At 46.1% G+C, this 14,050-nt stretch overlaps 17 non-coding genes and 1 pseudogene across 17 annotated transcripts; all 18 read left to right on the top strand.

Moving 5' to 3' along the window:
• Positions 1–309: 309 nt before the first annotated feature.
• On the top strand, positions 310–426 carry LOC116677044 (U5 spliceosomal RNA). The gene has a single exon (XR_004328909.1). It is a non-coding gene; the product is annotated as a U5 spliceosomal RNA (small nuclear RNA).
• A 238-nt stretch (positions 427–664) lies between these two features.
• On the top strand, positions 665–855 carry LOC116677033 (U2 spliceosomal RNA). The gene has a single exon (XR_004328899.1). It is a non-coding gene; the product is annotated as a U2 spliceosomal RNA (small nuclear RNA).
• Positions 856–1,222: 367 nt separating this feature from the next.
• On the top strand, positions 1,223–1,339 carry LOC116677043 (U5 spliceosomal RNA). Its single transcript, XR_004328908.1, has one exon. It is a non-coding gene; the product is annotated as a U5 spliceosomal RNA (small nuclear RNA).
• A 238-nt stretch (positions 1,340–1,577) lies between these two features.
• On the top strand, positions 1,578–1,767 carry LOC116677034 (U2 spliceosomal RNA). Its single transcript, XR_004328900.1, has one exon. It is a non-coding gene; the product is annotated as a U2 spliceosomal RNA (small nuclear RNA).
• Positions 1,768–2,135: 368 nt separating this feature from the next.
• On the top strand, positions 2,136–2,252 carry LOC116677041 (U5 spliceosomal RNA). Its single transcript, XR_004328906.1, has one exon. It is a non-coding gene; the product is annotated as a U5 spliceosomal RNA (small nuclear RNA).
• A 238-nt stretch (positions 2,253–2,490) lies between these two features.
• Positions 2,491–2,681, top strand: LOC116677032 (U2 spliceosomal RNA). Its single transcript, XR_004328898.1, has one exon. It is a non-coding gene; the product is annotated as a U2 spliceosomal RNA (small nuclear RNA).
• Positions 2,682–3,049: 368 nt separating this feature from the next.
• LOC116677040 (U5 spliceosomal RNA) lies at positions 3,050–3,166 on the top strand. Its single transcript, XR_004328905.1, has one exon. It is a non-coding gene; the product is annotated as a U5 spliceosomal RNA (small nuclear RNA).
• A 238-nt stretch (positions 3,167–3,404) lies between these two features.
• Positions 3,405–3,595, top strand: LOC116677048 (U2 spliceosomal RNA). Its single transcript, XR_004328913.1, has one exon. It is a non-coding gene; the product is annotated as a U2 spliceosomal RNA (small nuclear RNA).
• A 368-nt stretch (positions 3,596–3,963) lies between these two features.
• LOC116677039 (U5 spliceosomal RNA) lies at positions 3,964–4,080 on the top strand. Its single transcript, XR_004328904.1, has one exon. It is a non-coding gene; the product is annotated as a U5 spliceosomal RNA (small nuclear RNA).
• A 238-nt stretch (positions 4,081–4,318) lies between these two features.
• On the top strand, positions 4,319–4,509 carry LOC116677047 (U2 spliceosomal RNA). The gene has a single exon (XR_004328912.1). It is a non-coding gene; the product is annotated as a U2 spliceosomal RNA (small nuclear RNA).
• A 368-nt stretch (positions 4,510–4,877) lies between these two features.
• LOC116677045 (U5 spliceosomal RNA) lies at positions 4,878–4,992 on the top strand. The gene has a single exon (XR_004328910.1). It is a non-coding gene; the product is annotated as a U5 spliceosomal RNA (small nuclear RNA).
• Positions 4,993–5,231: 239 nt separating this feature from the next.
• Positions 5,232–5,422, top strand: LOC116677046 (U2 spliceosomal RNA). Its single transcript, XR_004328911.1, has one exon. It is a non-coding gene; the product is annotated as a U2 spliceosomal RNA (small nuclear RNA).
• Positions 5,423–5,790: 368 nt separating this feature from the next.
• LOC116677038 (U5 spliceosomal RNA) lies at positions 5,791–5,907 on the top strand. Its single transcript, XR_004328903.1, has one exon. It is a non-coding gene; the product is annotated as a U5 spliceosomal RNA (small nuclear RNA).
• A 238-nt stretch (positions 5,908–6,145) lies between these two features.
• LOC116677042 (U2 spliceosomal RNA) lies at positions 6,146–6,336 on the top strand. The gene has a single exon (XR_004328907.1). It is a non-coding gene; the product is annotated as a U2 spliceosomal RNA (small nuclear RNA).
• Positions 6,337–6,704: 368 nt separating this feature from the next.
• Positions 6,705–6,821, top strand: LOC116677037 (U5 spliceosomal RNA). Its single transcript, XR_004328902.1, has one exon. It is a non-coding gene; the product is annotated as a U5 spliceosomal RNA (small nuclear RNA).
• A 238-nt stretch (positions 6,822–7,059) lies between these two features.
• On the top strand, positions 7,060–7,250 carry LOC116677031 (U2 spliceosomal RNA). The gene has a single exon (XR_004328897.1). It is a non-coding gene; the product is annotated as a U2 spliceosomal RNA (small nuclear RNA).
• A 368-nt stretch (positions 7,251–7,618) lies between these two features.
• LOC116677036 (U5 spliceosomal RNA) lies at positions 7,619–7,735 on the top strand. Its single transcript, XR_004328901.1, has one exon. It is a non-coding gene; the product is annotated as a U5 spliceosomal RNA (small nuclear RNA).
• Positions 7,736–13,599: 5,864 nt separating this feature from the next.
• LOC116677035 (uncharacterized) lies at positions 13,600–13,776 on the top strand (annotated as a pseudogene).
• Positions 13,777–14,050: the final 274 nt, after the last annotated feature.

The following is a 14,050-nucleotide window of genomic DNA, read 5'->3' as shown; positions in this document are numbered from 1 at the left end:
TCAATGGACTGAAAGAGACATGGCGGCAGATTTTACCGTCAGAAGTTGTCGCAACCTGAATGACCTCGTTGGGTTCCTGGTATCAAACAACGTTGTTATAATACTTGGCAAGATAAAGCCATACAAAAGTGTAGCAAGATTTGCACTATTTATTGGCGGAAAAACAGCAAGGACAAAATATTGGCCCTGTGACAGTGTGGCAATAGGCCAGGCCTTGGATTTGGAAAGCGGCACACCAAGTGAGAATCACCGCGAGGGTTGGGACTGGGAAGACTGGGCATTTCGGCTGCTCTCGAGCGTGGGCTGCACTTACTCTGGTTTCTCTTCATAACGCACAAGCCTTTCGCCTTTTACTAAAGACTTCCGTGGAGAGGAACGCCTATGAGTTGAAATTATTTTTGGTGGGCTTTGCTGTTTGGTTAAGCCTTTTGTACTTGTAAAAAACAAATGTGCTCTCCATAAGGAAACTCAGATTCTTAAACGCAGCTAAAATGTGACAGCATGGGAACATTGCAGGTTGGCAGAAGCTTGACCACTTGGGAAAACCAAAATTGCTTGGACGGGGGTGCCAAGTAGCAGCTGTTATGTCCTTTTAAAATTACTGGACCGTGACAACTGAGAACCGTCCGGGGAGGTCGCATCGGACAGCAAAGAGGTGGTGGTCATCGCTTCTCGGCCTTTTGGCTAAGATCAAGTGTAGTATCTGTTCTTATCAGTTTAATATCTGATATGTCCTCTATCAGGGGACAACATATTAAATGGATTTTTAGCAATGGGAGTTGAAAAAGGGGCTTGCTCCATTCACTCCACGCATCGACCCGGTATTGCAGCGTCGCTGGGAACGGTGCACCCATCTTCTGTCTTGTGGAAAAACAATTGACGATGCACGTGGAGCTGCCCGTTGCTCAAACTGTCAATGGACCTGAAGAGACATGGCTGGCAGATTTTACCGTCAGAAGTTGTCGCAAAACCTGAATGACCTCGTTGGGTTCCTGGTATCAAAACGTTGTTATAATACTTGGCAAGATAAAGCCATACAAAAGTGTAGCAAGATTTGCACTATTTATTGGCGGAAAAACAGCAAGGACAAATATTGGCCCTGTGACAGTGTGGCAATAGGCCAGGCCTTGGATTTGGAAAGCGGCACACCAAGTGAGAATCACCGCGAGGGTTGGGACTGGGAAGACTGGGCATTTCGGCTGCTCTCGAGCGTGGGCTGCACTTACTCTGGTTTCTCTTCATAACGCACAAGCCTTTCGCCTTTTACTAAAGACTTCCGTGGAGAGGAACGCCTATGAGTTGAAATTATTTTTGGTGGGCTTTGCTGTTTGGTTAAGCCTTTTGTACTTGTAAAAAACAAATGCGCTCTCCATAAGGAAACTCAGATTCTTAAACGCAGCTAAAATGTGACAGCATGGGAACATTGCAGGTTGGCAGAAGCTTGACCACTTGGGAAAACCAAAATTGCTTGGACGGGGGTGCCAAGTAGCAGCTGTTATGTCCTTTTAAAATTACTGGACCGTGACAACTGAGAACCGTCCGGGGAGGTCGCATCGGACAGCAAAGAGGTGGTGGTCATCGCTTCTCGGCCTTTTGGCTAAGATCAAGTGTAGTATCTGTTCTTATCAGTTTAATATCTGATATGTCCTCTATCAGGGGACAACATATAAATGGATTTTTAGCAATGGGAGTTGAAAAAGGGGCTTGCTCCATTCACTCCACGCATCGACCCGGTATTGCAGCGTCGCTGGGAACGGTGCACCCATCTTCTGTCTTGTGGAAAAACAATTGACGATGCACGTGGAGCTGCCCGTTGCTCAAACTGTCAATGGACCTGAAGAGACATGGCTGGCAGATTTTACCGTCAGAAGTTGTCGCAAAACCTGAATGACCTCGTTGGGTTCCTGGTATCAAAACGTTGTTATAATACTTGGCAAGATAAAGCCATACAAAAGTGTAGCAAGATTTGCACTATTTATTGGCGGAAAAAACAGCAAGGACAAAATATTGGCCCTGTGACAGTGTGGCAATAGGCCAGCCTTGGATTTGGAAAGCGGCACACCAAGTGAGAATCACCGCGAGGGTTGGGACTGGGAAGACTGGGCATTTCGGCTGCTCTCGAGCGTGGGCTGCACTTACTCTGGTTTCTCTTCATAACGCACAAGCCTTTCGCCTTTTACTAAAGACTTCCGTGGAGAGGAACGCCTATGAGTTGAAATTATTTTTGGTGGGCTTTGCTGTTTGGTTAAGCCTTTTGTACTTGTAAAAAACAAATGTGCTCTCCATAAGGAAACTCAGATTCTTAAACGCAGCTAAAATGTGACAGCATGGGAACATTGCAGGTTGGCAGAAGCTTGACCACTTGGGAAAACCAAAATTGCTTGGACGGGGGTGCCAAGTAGCAGCTGTTATGTCCTTTTAAAATTACTGGACCGTGACAACTGAGAACCGTCCGGGGAGGTCGCATCGGACAGCAAAGAGGTGGTGGTCATCGCTTCTCGGCCTTTTGGCTAAGATCAAGTGTAGTATCTGTTCTTATCAGTTTAATATCTGATATGTCCTCTATCAGGGGACAACATATTAAATGGATTTTTAGCAATGGGAGTTGAAAAAGGGGCTTGCTCCATTCACTCCACGCATCGACCCGGTATTGCAGCGTCGCTGGGAACGGTGCACCCATCTTCTGTCTTGTGGAAAAACAATTGACGATGCACGTGGAGCTGCCCGTTGCTCAAACTGTCAATGGACCTGAAGAGACATGGCTGGCAGATTTTACCGTCAGAAGTTGTCGCAAAACCTGAATGACCTCGTTGGGTTCCTGGTATCAAAACGTTGTTATAATACTTGGCAAGATAAAGCCATACAAAAGTGTAGCAAGATTTGCACTATTTATTGGCGGAAAAACAGCAAGGACAAAATATTGGCCCTGTGACAGTGTGGCAATAGGCCAGGCCTTGGATTTGGAAAGCGGCACACCAAGTGAGAATCACCGCGAGGGTTGGGACTGGGAAGACTGGGCATTTCGGCTGCTCTCGAGCGTGGGCTGCACTTACTCTGGTTTCTCTTCATAACGCACAAGCCTTTCGCCTTTTACTAAAGACTTCCGTGGAGAGGAACGCCTATGAGTTGAAATTATTTTTGGTGGGCTTTGCTGTTTGGTTAAGCCTTTTGTACTTGTAAAAAACAAATGCGCTCTCCATAAGGAAACTCAGATTCTTAAACGCAGCTAAAATGTGACAGCATGGGAACATTGCAGGTTGGCAGAAGCTTGACCACTTGGGAAAACCAAAATTGCTTGGACGGGGGTGCCAAGTAGCAGCTGTTATGTCCTTTTAAAATTACTGGACCGTGACAACTGAGAACCGTCCGGGGAGGTCGCATCGGACAGCAAAGAGGTGGTGGTCATCGCTTCTCGGCCTTTTGGCTAAGATCAAGTGTAGTATCTGTTCTTATCAGTTTAATATCTGATATGTCCTCTATCAGGGGACAACATATTAAATGGATTTTTAGCAATGGGAGTTGAAAAAGGGGCTTGCTCCATTCACTCCACGCATCGACCCGGTATTGCAGCGTCGCTGGGAACGGTGCACCCATCTTCTGTCTTGTGGAAAAACAATTGACGATGCACGTGGAGCTGCCCGTTGCTCAAACTGTCAATGGACCTGAAGAGACATGGCTGGCAGATTTTACCGTCAGAAGTTGTCGCAAAACCTGAATGACCTCGTTGGGTTCCTGGTATCAAAACGTTGTTATAATACTTGGCAAGATAAAGCCATACAAAAGTGTAGCAAGATTTGCACTATTTATTGGCGGAAAAACAGCAAGGACAAAATATTGGCCCTGTGACAGTGTGGCAATAGGCCAGGCCTTGGATTTGGAAAGCGGCACACCAAGTGAGAATCACCGCGAGGGTTGGGACTGGGAAGACTGGGCATTTCGGCTGCTCTCGAGCGTGGGCTGCACTTACTCTGGTTTCTCTTCATAACGCACAAGCCTTTCGCCTTTTACTAAAGACTTCCGTGGAGAGGAACGCCTATGAGTTGAAATTATTTTTGGTGGGCTTTGCTGTTTGGTTAAGCCTTTTGTACTTGTAAAAAACAAATGCGCTCTCCATAAGGAAACTCAGATTCTTAAACGCAGCTAAAATGTGACAGCATGGGAACATTGCAGGTTGGCAGAAGCTTGACCACTTGGGAAAACCAAAATTGCTTGGACGGGGGTGCCAAGTAGCAGCTGTTATGTCCTTTTAAAATTACTGGACCGTGACAACTGAGAACCGTCCGGGGAGGTCGCATCGGACAGCAAAGAGGTGGTGGTCATCGCTTCTCGGCCTTTTGGCTAAGATCAAGTGTAGTATCTGTTCTTATCAGTTTAATATCTGATATGTCCTCTATCAGGGGACAACATATTAAATGGATTTTTAGCAATGGGAGTTGAAAAAGGGGCTTGCTCCATTCACTCCACGCATCGACCCGGTATTGCAGCGTCGCTGGGAACGGTGCACCCATCTTCTGTCTTGTGGAAAAACAATTGACGATGCACGTGGAGCTGCCCGTTGCTCAAACTGTCAATGGACCTGAAGAGACATGGCTGGCAGATTTTACCGTCAGAAGTTGTCGCAAAACCTGAATGACCTCGTTGGGTTCCTGGTATCAAAACGTTGTTATAATACTTGGCAAGATAAAGCCATACAAAAGTGTAGCAAGATTTGCACTATTTATTGGCGGAAAAACAGCAAGGACAAAATATTGGCCCTGTGACAGTGTGGCAATAGGCCAGGCCTTGGATTTGGAAAGCGGCACACCAAGTGAGAATCACCGCGAGGGTTGGGACTGGGAAGACTGGGCATTTCGGCTGCTCTCGAGCGTGGGCTGCACTTACTCTGGTTTCTCTTCATAACGCACAAGCCTTTCGCCTTTTACTAAAGACTTCCGTGGAGAGGAACGCCTATGAGTTGAAATTATTTTGGTGGGCTTTGCTGTTTGGTTAAGCCTTTTGTACTTGTAAAAAACAAATGCGCTCTCCATAAGGAAACTCAGATTCTTAAACGCAGCTAAAATGTGACAGCATGGGAACATTGCAGGTTGGCAGAAGCTTGACCACTTGGGAAAACCAAAATTGCTTGGACGGGGGTGCCAAGTAGCAGCTGTTATGTCCTTTTAAAATTACTGGACCGTGACAACTGAGAACCGTCCGGGGAGGTCGCATCGGACAGCAAAGAGGTGGTGGTCATCGCTTCTCGGCCTTTTGGCTAAGATCAAGTGTAGTATCTGTTCTTATCAGTTTAATATCTGATATGTCCTCTATCAGGGGACAACATATTAAATGGATTTTTAGCAATGGGAGTTGAAAAAGGGGCTTGCTCCATTCACTCCACGCATCGACCCGGTATTGCAGCGTCGCTGGGAACGGTGCACCCATCTTCTGTCTTGTGGAAAAACAATTGACGATGCACGTGGAGCTGCCCGTTGCTCAAACTGTCAATGGACCTGAAGAGACATGGCTGGCAGATTTTACCGTCAGAAGTTGTCGCAAAACCTGAATGACCTCGTTGGGTTCCTGGTATCAAAACGTTGTTATAATACTTGGCAAGATAAAGCCATACAAAAGTGTAGCAAGATTTGCACTATTTATTGGCGGAAAAACAGCAAGGACAAAATATTGGCCCTGTGACAGTGTGGCAATAGGCCAGGCCTTGGATTTGGAAAGCGGCACACCAAGTGAGAATCACCGCGAGGGTTGGGACTGGGAAGACTGGGCATTTCGGCTGCTCTCGAGCGTGGGCTGCACTTACTCTGGTTTCTCTTCATAACGCACAAGCCTTTCGCCTTTTACTAAAGACTTCCGTGGAGAGGAACGCCTATGAGTTGAAATTATTTTTGGTGGGCTTTGCTGTTTGGTTAAGCCTTTTGTACTTGTAAAAAACAAATGCGCTCTCCATAAGGAAACTCAGATTCTTAAACGCAGCTAAAATGTGACAGCATGGGAACATTGCAGGTTGGCAGAAGCTTGACCACTTGGGAAAACCAAAATTGCTTGGACGGGGGTGCCAAGTAGCAGCTGTTATGTCCTTTTAAAATTACTGGACCGTGACAACTGAGAACCGTCCGGGGAGGTCGCATCGGACAGCAAAGAGGTGGTGGTCATCGCTTCTCGGCCTTTTGGCTAAGATCAAGTGTAGTATCTGTTCTTATCAGTTTAATATCTGATATGTCCTCTATCAGGGGACAACATATTAAATGGATTTTTAGCAATGGGAGTTGAAAAAGGGGCTTGCTCCATTCACTCCACGCATCGACCCGGTATTGCAGCGTCGCTGGGAACGGTGCACCCATCTTCTGTCTTGTGGAAAAACAATTGACGATGCACGTGGAGCTGCCCGTTGCTCAAACTGTCAATGGACCTGAAGAGACATGGCTGGCAGATTTTACCGTCAGAAGTTGTCGCAAAACCTGAATGACCTCGTTGGGTTCCTGGTATCAAAACGTTGTTATAATACTTGGCAAGATAAAGCCATACAAAAGTGTAGCAAGATTTGCACTATTTATTGGCGGAAAAACAGCAAGGACAAAATATTGGCCCTGTGACAGTGTGGCAATAGGCCAGGCCTTGGATTTGGAAAGCGGCACACCAAGTGAGAATCACCGCGAGGGTTGGGACTGGGAAGACTGGGCATTTCGGCTGCTCTCGAGCGTGGGCTGCACTTACTCTGGTTTCTCTTCATAACGCACAAGCCTTTCGCCTTTTACTAAAGACTTCCGTGGAGAGGAACGCCTATGAGTTGAAATTATTTTTGGTGGGCTTTGCTGTTTGGTTAAGCCTTTTGTACTTGTAAAAAACAAATGCGCTCTCCATAAGGAAACTCAGATTCTTAAACGCAGCTAAAATGTGACAGCATGGGAACATTGCAGGTTGGCAGAAGCTTGACCACTTGGGAAAACCAAAATTGCTTGGACGGGGGTGCCAAGTAGCAGCTGTTATGTCCTTTTAAAATTACTGGACCGTGACAACTGAGAACCGTCCGGGGAGGTCGCATCGGACAGCAAAGAGGTGGTGGTCATCGCTTCTCGGCCTTTTGGCTAAGATCAAGTGTAGTATCTGTTCTTATCAGTTTAATATCTGATATGTCCTCTATCAGGGGACAACATATTAAATGGATTTTTAGCAATGGGAGTTGAAAAAGGGGCTTGCTCCATTCACTCCACGCATCGACCCGGTATTGCAGCGTCGCTGGGAACGGTGCACCCATCTTCTGTCTTGTGGAAAAACAATTGACGATGCACGTGGAGCTGCCCGTTGCTCAAACTGTCAATGGACCTGAAGAGACATGGCTGGCAGATTTTACCGTCAGAAGTTGTCGCAAAACCTGAATGACCTCGTTGGGTTCCTGGTATCAAAACGTTGTTATAATACTTGGCAAGATAAAGCCATACAAAAGTGTAGCAAGATTTGCACTATTTATTGGCGGAAAAACAGCAAGGACAAAATATTGGCCCTGTGACAGTGTGGCAATAGGCCAGGCCTTGGATTTGGAAAGCGGCACACCAAGTGAGAATCACCGCGAGGGTTGGGACTGGGAAGACTGGGCATTTCGGCTGCTCTCGAGCGTGGGCTGCACTTACTCTGGTTTCTCTTCATAACGCACAAGCCTTTCGCCTTTTACTAAAGACTTCCGTGGAGAGGAACGCCTATGAGTTGAAATTATTTTTGGTGGGCTTTGCTGTTTGGTTAAGCCTTTTGTACTTGTAAAAAACAAATGCGCTCTCCATAAGGAAACTCAGATTCTTAAACGCAGCTAAAATGTGACAGCATGGGAACATTGCAGGTTGGCAGAAGCTTGACCACTTGGGAAAACCAAAATTGCTTGGACGGGGGTGCCAAGTAGCAGCTGTTATGTCCTTTTAAAATTACTGGACCGTGACAACTGAGAACCGTCCGGGGAGGTCGCATCGGACAGCAAAGAGGTGGTGGTCATCGCTTCTCGGCCTTTTGGCTAAGACTGCGATCGCCTCCTATGTCCGGACAAAACTTTTGCCTGTTTGTGGCCTAGTTTTGTAGCGGGTTTTTGGAGGATAGTGTACTCATTCTTTGTGAACAAATTTCATCTTGTTTGTAGTTGAAATACTTTCACTGAGGAATTCATTGGTCTAGAGGACTGCTTACTACTCTGTGGGGATTACAACATCGACCAGACCAAACAAGAAAGGTAAGTGCGTTTTAGTATTTATTAGGCAAGCTTTATTTTGCTTTTTAAATCAGTGTTTTACCTTATTTTTAGCTTACTTGTTGTTTTTTAGACTGTTTTAGGCGTTTTTAGCTTCTTTCATCCCTTTTGAAGTGTGGTGCCTCCACCATGTCGGCCAACCATGCCGGCATGCGGAGGCACCACAGTGTCCGATTTACATTTAACGAAAATGAACCCCTTGTTATATCAAGGCTTGACTTCTCCAGGAGGCTAGTCCAGAAAATCTTGAAATTCAACCCAGAAGACATAAACTGTATCTTGACTTTACCTTTTAATAAAGGTTTTGATATAAGCTTTTGTTCCGCTGCCGTGCTGAGAGAATTTTGGATACGTTTCGAAAATGCAAAACACCAGTTTACTGCATTTAATGTTGAGAAACTGACTGACAATGCAGCTAAAACTGTAATTGTCAGAATGTTCAATGAAACCGTAAATGCAGATGACATTTGTTTATGGCTGGGCAGATTTTGCACTGTGAAAGGCCAGGCTACCAAGGTGAGAGATGAGGATGGCATTTGGAATTGTGCTTGGAGGGTCCCCATCCAACAATGGCAGGACCCCCAAGGCTTCCAGGGCCTGAAACATCTGCCATCCATGATAGTTCTGGGAAACAACAGGGGCTACATCCACTACCAGGGCCAGCCCAAACTCTGCCGCAAGTGTGGTGAGAATGGGCACCTGGCAGAAGCGTGCCAGCAGATTATTTGTGGCAAATGTAGAGAAATTGGGCATACCTTCACGGAATGCACCAATGGCAGGAAGTGCAATCTCTGTGGAGAAACAAACCACCTCTTCAGAGATTGCCCAAAGTCATTTGCCAACAAATTAAAGACGGCAGCAAAAAGAACGGAGAAGGAACAAGATGAATTGTTTGGAGAGCTGTTTGGGCTGGAAAATTCAAATCTCCCGCCAAATCCTGTGATTGGAGGAGAAGGATCAGGGGAGGCGGGAGAAGGGGAGGGGCCTGCAATTGCCCCACCAGTGGTGAACAGGGAGGAAGTGGTGGCAATGCAGGCAGAAGGCGGAGCTAGCCCAGTGGCTGGCTCAGAACAGGAAACTGACCAGTCACAGGGTGATAGTGAGGATGTCCCCCTCCCCAATGCCCAGCCAGGCAAGAGGCTAATTTCAGAATTGTCTTCTGAGTCTCCTGGAGTCTCGGAAAAGAGGGGAAGAGCTGGGACTGACTCAGACAGTTCATCTGTGGAGGGGCCCAGAGTCTTCCCCTCCGATTCACCCAATGAAGTCTCATTCCTAAGCATAGCTCTGCAATCAACCCCTAAGGTCTCTAAGCTCAACGCAACCCTGCGTCAGAGGCCAACTCCCAGAGTCCGAAAGGGAAATGGAGTTCAACCCCGTCCTCTCTCACCTGTGAGAATGAAGGAAGAGCTCCATTCACAAGAAATTCAATAATTGTTGTTTAAATATTTGAAGTCCCTCCCTTTCTGTCTTTAAGATGTCATACTTGTTATTCTTAACCATACTCATGGCACTCACCTTCTCAACTATCAATGTGAGAAGCGTCAAGTCGAGAGTTAGAGCCCAGACGGTTTTATCCTTTCTTAACTCTTTTAAGTCAGATGTGTTTTTATTACAGGAATGTGGCCTTCCATTTTTAAAGCACTACAGGGAATGGGAGGAGTTATGGCCACAAACGTCACTATGGAGCGGGTCAAATGAAAACAAGAGTGATGGAGTGGCCATTTTAATAAAAAACCCTCTAGTCTTGGTAAAGGGCAGCACTGTGGTGAGAGATGGTCGGGCACTTTTAACACACCTGACTTTTATGGGGAGGGATTTTAAAGTCTTAAATATTTATGGCTTTAATGACAAGAATGACAGGTATGACCTTTTAGAAGACCTGCAGCCCCACATGCTAGGTAGGCTACCTTTAGTCGTAGGGGGGGATTTTAATTGTATTTTAAGCAAGAACGACAGGAGAAGAACAGGGGATGATTTTAAAGCAGACAAGACTTCACTTTTATTACAAAGTATATGTAGCGATTTTAAACTTGTGGACTGTTTTAAAACCATGCATCCCAGAGAGGAGGGCTTCACCTGGTTCAGTAGTGACGGCACCCAAGCCTCTCGCATAGACTACATTTTATCACGTGACTGCCCACCAACCGATGCTAGATTAGTACCTGTTTTCTTTTCCGATCACGCAATGCTTTCCTGCACCCTTTCACTCTCTTCCGGTGTGACGGCAGGAAGCGGTCTGTGGAAGCTCAATTGCTCCCTGTTAGAAGACAGGGAGCTAGATAGGCAGTACAGGGAGCAATACAAAGAATGGCAGACCCTTCAAGACTTTTACGATACACGCGCACAGTGGTGGGAAATGGTGAAGGGGAAGACTAAGACGTTTTACAGACAGGCAGGTAAGAGGAAAAAAGATAGGGACAACAGACGCATGATGGGACTGCAGAAACGACTTCAGAGGTATTTTAAATTAATCCAACAGGGAATGGATTTTAATGAGGAAATAAAACAAATTAAAACAGAGATGTCGGTTTTAGCAGAAATTAAAAGCAAAGGTGTCATACTAAGAAGCAAGGAGAGGGAAATAGAGGAAGGAGAGAAGTGCACAAGATATTTTTTTAAGAAAATCATAAATAAAGGGGGGGGCATGTTAAGACTTAAAAAAGAAAACGGGTGCATAGCTAACACAACAGAGGAAATTAAAGAAACTGTCGAAGACTTTTACCGTGAACTGTACACGGAAAAAGCAGTTAATAAGGACACCATGACCGAAGTTTTAAAATCAATTGAACAAGCAAAAAATGACAATGTGCTCTTAACTCAAGATTTTACCATGATTGAACTAAACAACTGTGTAAAAACTTTTAAGAAAGGGAAGTCACCAGGAGAAGACGGGCTTCCCTTGGAATTTTACTTGACATTTTGGGACATTTTAGCACCAGACTTGCTTGTTGTTTTTATGGATTTTGAACAACTGGACCGACTTCCTGACAGTTTTAGAGTAGGGATAGTGACGCTTTTACATAAAGACAGAGACAAGACAGACTTGAAAAACTGGAGACCCATCACACTTTTAAATGTCGACTGTAAACTTTTTAGCAAATTATTAGCTTCACGTATGTCCCTGTTTTTAGGAGAGCTGATTCACCCGGATCAAGCCTGTGCCGTCCCGGGGAGGAAGATCACCGACAGCCTCGTACTGATCCGAGACACCATCTGTTATGCGAGAGACAGAAACATTCGGCTAGTAGTCCTGAATTTAGATTTTGAGAAAGCCTTTGATCGGGTCTCGCACCAGTACCTCTTTCAGGTACTGCAAAAAATGGGGTTCCCAAGAAGGTTTATAGCCTGGGTGGGACTGCTGTACCGGGGGATCAACAGCAAATTCATTGTTAACGGGCATCTGACAGCAGCAGTGGATATAAACTGCGGTGTCCGTCAGGGTTGTCCGTTATCTGCCCTCCTTTACGTCCTCTCAATAGAACCGATGGCACAGATCTTGAGAAGGGACCAACGAATCCATGGGGTAAGAGTCCCAGGGAGCGGGGGACTCGAGACAAAATGCATTTTATATATGGACGACATCAACATTTTATGCACTGACCTTTTATCTGTCAACAGGACGCTGGACTTGACTGACTGGTTCGGACAGGCCTCTGGGTCGAAGCTCAACCGAAGCAAGACCCAAGCCCATTTTATGGACCATGGAAGGCGACTGAGACGACAGGACTCCCCCTGACTGTGACCCGGACCGACCAAAAAATACTTGGGATCAAGTTTGATAGGGAGGGGAAGGGAAAACAAATTGGGCAGACAAGGTAGGGAAAGTCAGACAGAGACTAGGATACTGGACACTTAGAGGACTGACTTTAGAAGGAAAGGTTTTAATCATTAAAGCAGTGATTTTACCTTTGCTTTTACTAATCAGTTCTGTTTTTATCCCGCCTAGGAGAACGATTTTAGACCTGGAACGAGCCATCTTTTATTTCTTGTGGGGCTCCAAGTGGGAAAGACTGAAACGAAGCGTGATGAAGAAGCCAAAGGAGGAAGGAGGAAAAGGAGTGCCTGACCTGTACTTGTTTTTAGGGAGCAGATACACCGCCCTGCACATTTTATCCGCCACAGCCCCATCCAGTAACCCCAAGACCGCAGCGATGACAAGGTTCTGGATGGGGTCGTACCTCAGGAAAATCAAGATTTTACCCACAGACCTCAGAGTTCCAGTGTCTTTTAACCTGCCACCAGCTTACGCTTTTATCCAGTCATTTTTAAGGCATTTTAACCTTGAGCAGGAGGAGTTGCAGGTTTTAACTACTCACCGCTCTCTCATTTCTGTTGTGCAGGAGCGGGAACCAGTGAGTCCAGTGCGCGGGCTCGCATTGGGCGAGCCCTCAACAGTTTGGCGCAACGTAAACCATCCCGCTCTTCCAAACAGACTCCGGGACCTGTCATGGATGGTGGCTCACGAGATCCTCCGGTCAGGTCCGTAATGCACTCCCGGGGCATGTCGGCGCACGCAACTTGCCCCCGACCAGGTTGTGGCGCGCCTGAGTCGGTGAGGCACCTGCTCTGGGAGTGCAGCGCTGCCGTAGAACAGTGGGCAATGGCCGGCTCCTTGCAATTCCCGTACTTGCCAGCAAGGGAGGTCCTTACACCACAGCTGGTGCTGTACGGGGTGAGCCAAGAAAACAGATACCAGCACGAACATTTGCCAAACAGTGGCTCACCCTAGCCGCCATCAAAGACGCCATATGGACCTCCAGAAACTTGCTGGTAAGGAAGCACATGCAGATCCCCCCCGAGGCTGTGATCCGGATGGCCGCAGCGACGGTCCGAATGGCCGGAGCTGCAGGCGGCGGGCCGAGGACACAGCCTCAAAGAAGAATCGCCTCTGTGCCCATTCGGACGAAGGAGCCGGAGCCACACAGTACAAGTTCAAAGCAGCGGCGGCCTGACCCTCCGGGTGAGGTCGGTGGGAAGGAGCTACAGGGTGAGGGTCTCCTCTGAGCACCTCGACAGGATCCCGAGAGACCAAATCTGTTTGGGGGAGCGGAATGAGTTCCCACTTGGTAGGGACTCACCCCACTCCTGCACAACAGTGGACTTTTTATTCATAACATATGCGCTCCCTGCTGAGGAGATTTTAACATAGACACTCATTTACATTGAAAACCTTTTATACCTTTTAATCTATGACAATGTTATCTGTAATGCATTTTTAAAGCAATTGTTTTGGATGTTTTATGGATTATTTATGTATAATGCATCTCTTGGAGCGGTTGTTTTAGATGTCTTATGGATTATTTATTGACTTGTTGTATTTTGGAAGGTAACTTTGATGTGACATGTTAAATGACAAAAGTATGAAATGAGTGTCAATAAATTCTTTTCAAAAGAAAAAAAATCTGTTCTTATCAGTTTAATATCTGATATGTCCTCTATCAGGGACAACATATTAAATGGATTTTTAGCAATGGGAGTTGAAAAAGGGGCTTGCTCCGTTCACTCCACGCATCGACCGGTATTGCAGCATCGCTGGGAACGGTGCACCCATCTTCTGTCTTGTGGAAAAACATTGACAATGCACGTTGAGCTGCCCGTTGCCAAAACTGTCAATGGACCTGAAGAGCAATTGATATGAGTTGATCAAAAATTGTTATATTTATTGCTGATTTGAAACTATTTACATGACAGCATCGAGCTTCAGATCAATGGTGTTGTCATGGTAACAAACAAACTATATACAGAACGTTTTGCAACAATTAATACAACACATGGGGTTGCAATTATGAAGTAAAATGTAATGAAAAAGAGTTTTCATACTCAATA

Source organism: Etheostoma spectabile, unplaced genomic scaffold (genome assembly GCF_008692095.1).
Source record: "Etheostoma spectabile isolate EspeVRDwgs_2016 unplaced genomic scaffold, UIUC_Espe_1.0 scaffold00004256, whole genome shotgun sequence".
Taxonomy (NCBI): Eukaryota; Metazoa; Chordata; class Actinopteri; order Perciformes; family Percidae; genus Etheostoma; species Etheostoma spectabile.
The sequence above is the reverse complement of the archived record's forward strand: the minus strand, read 5'-3'. Positions and strand labels throughout refer to the sequence as shown.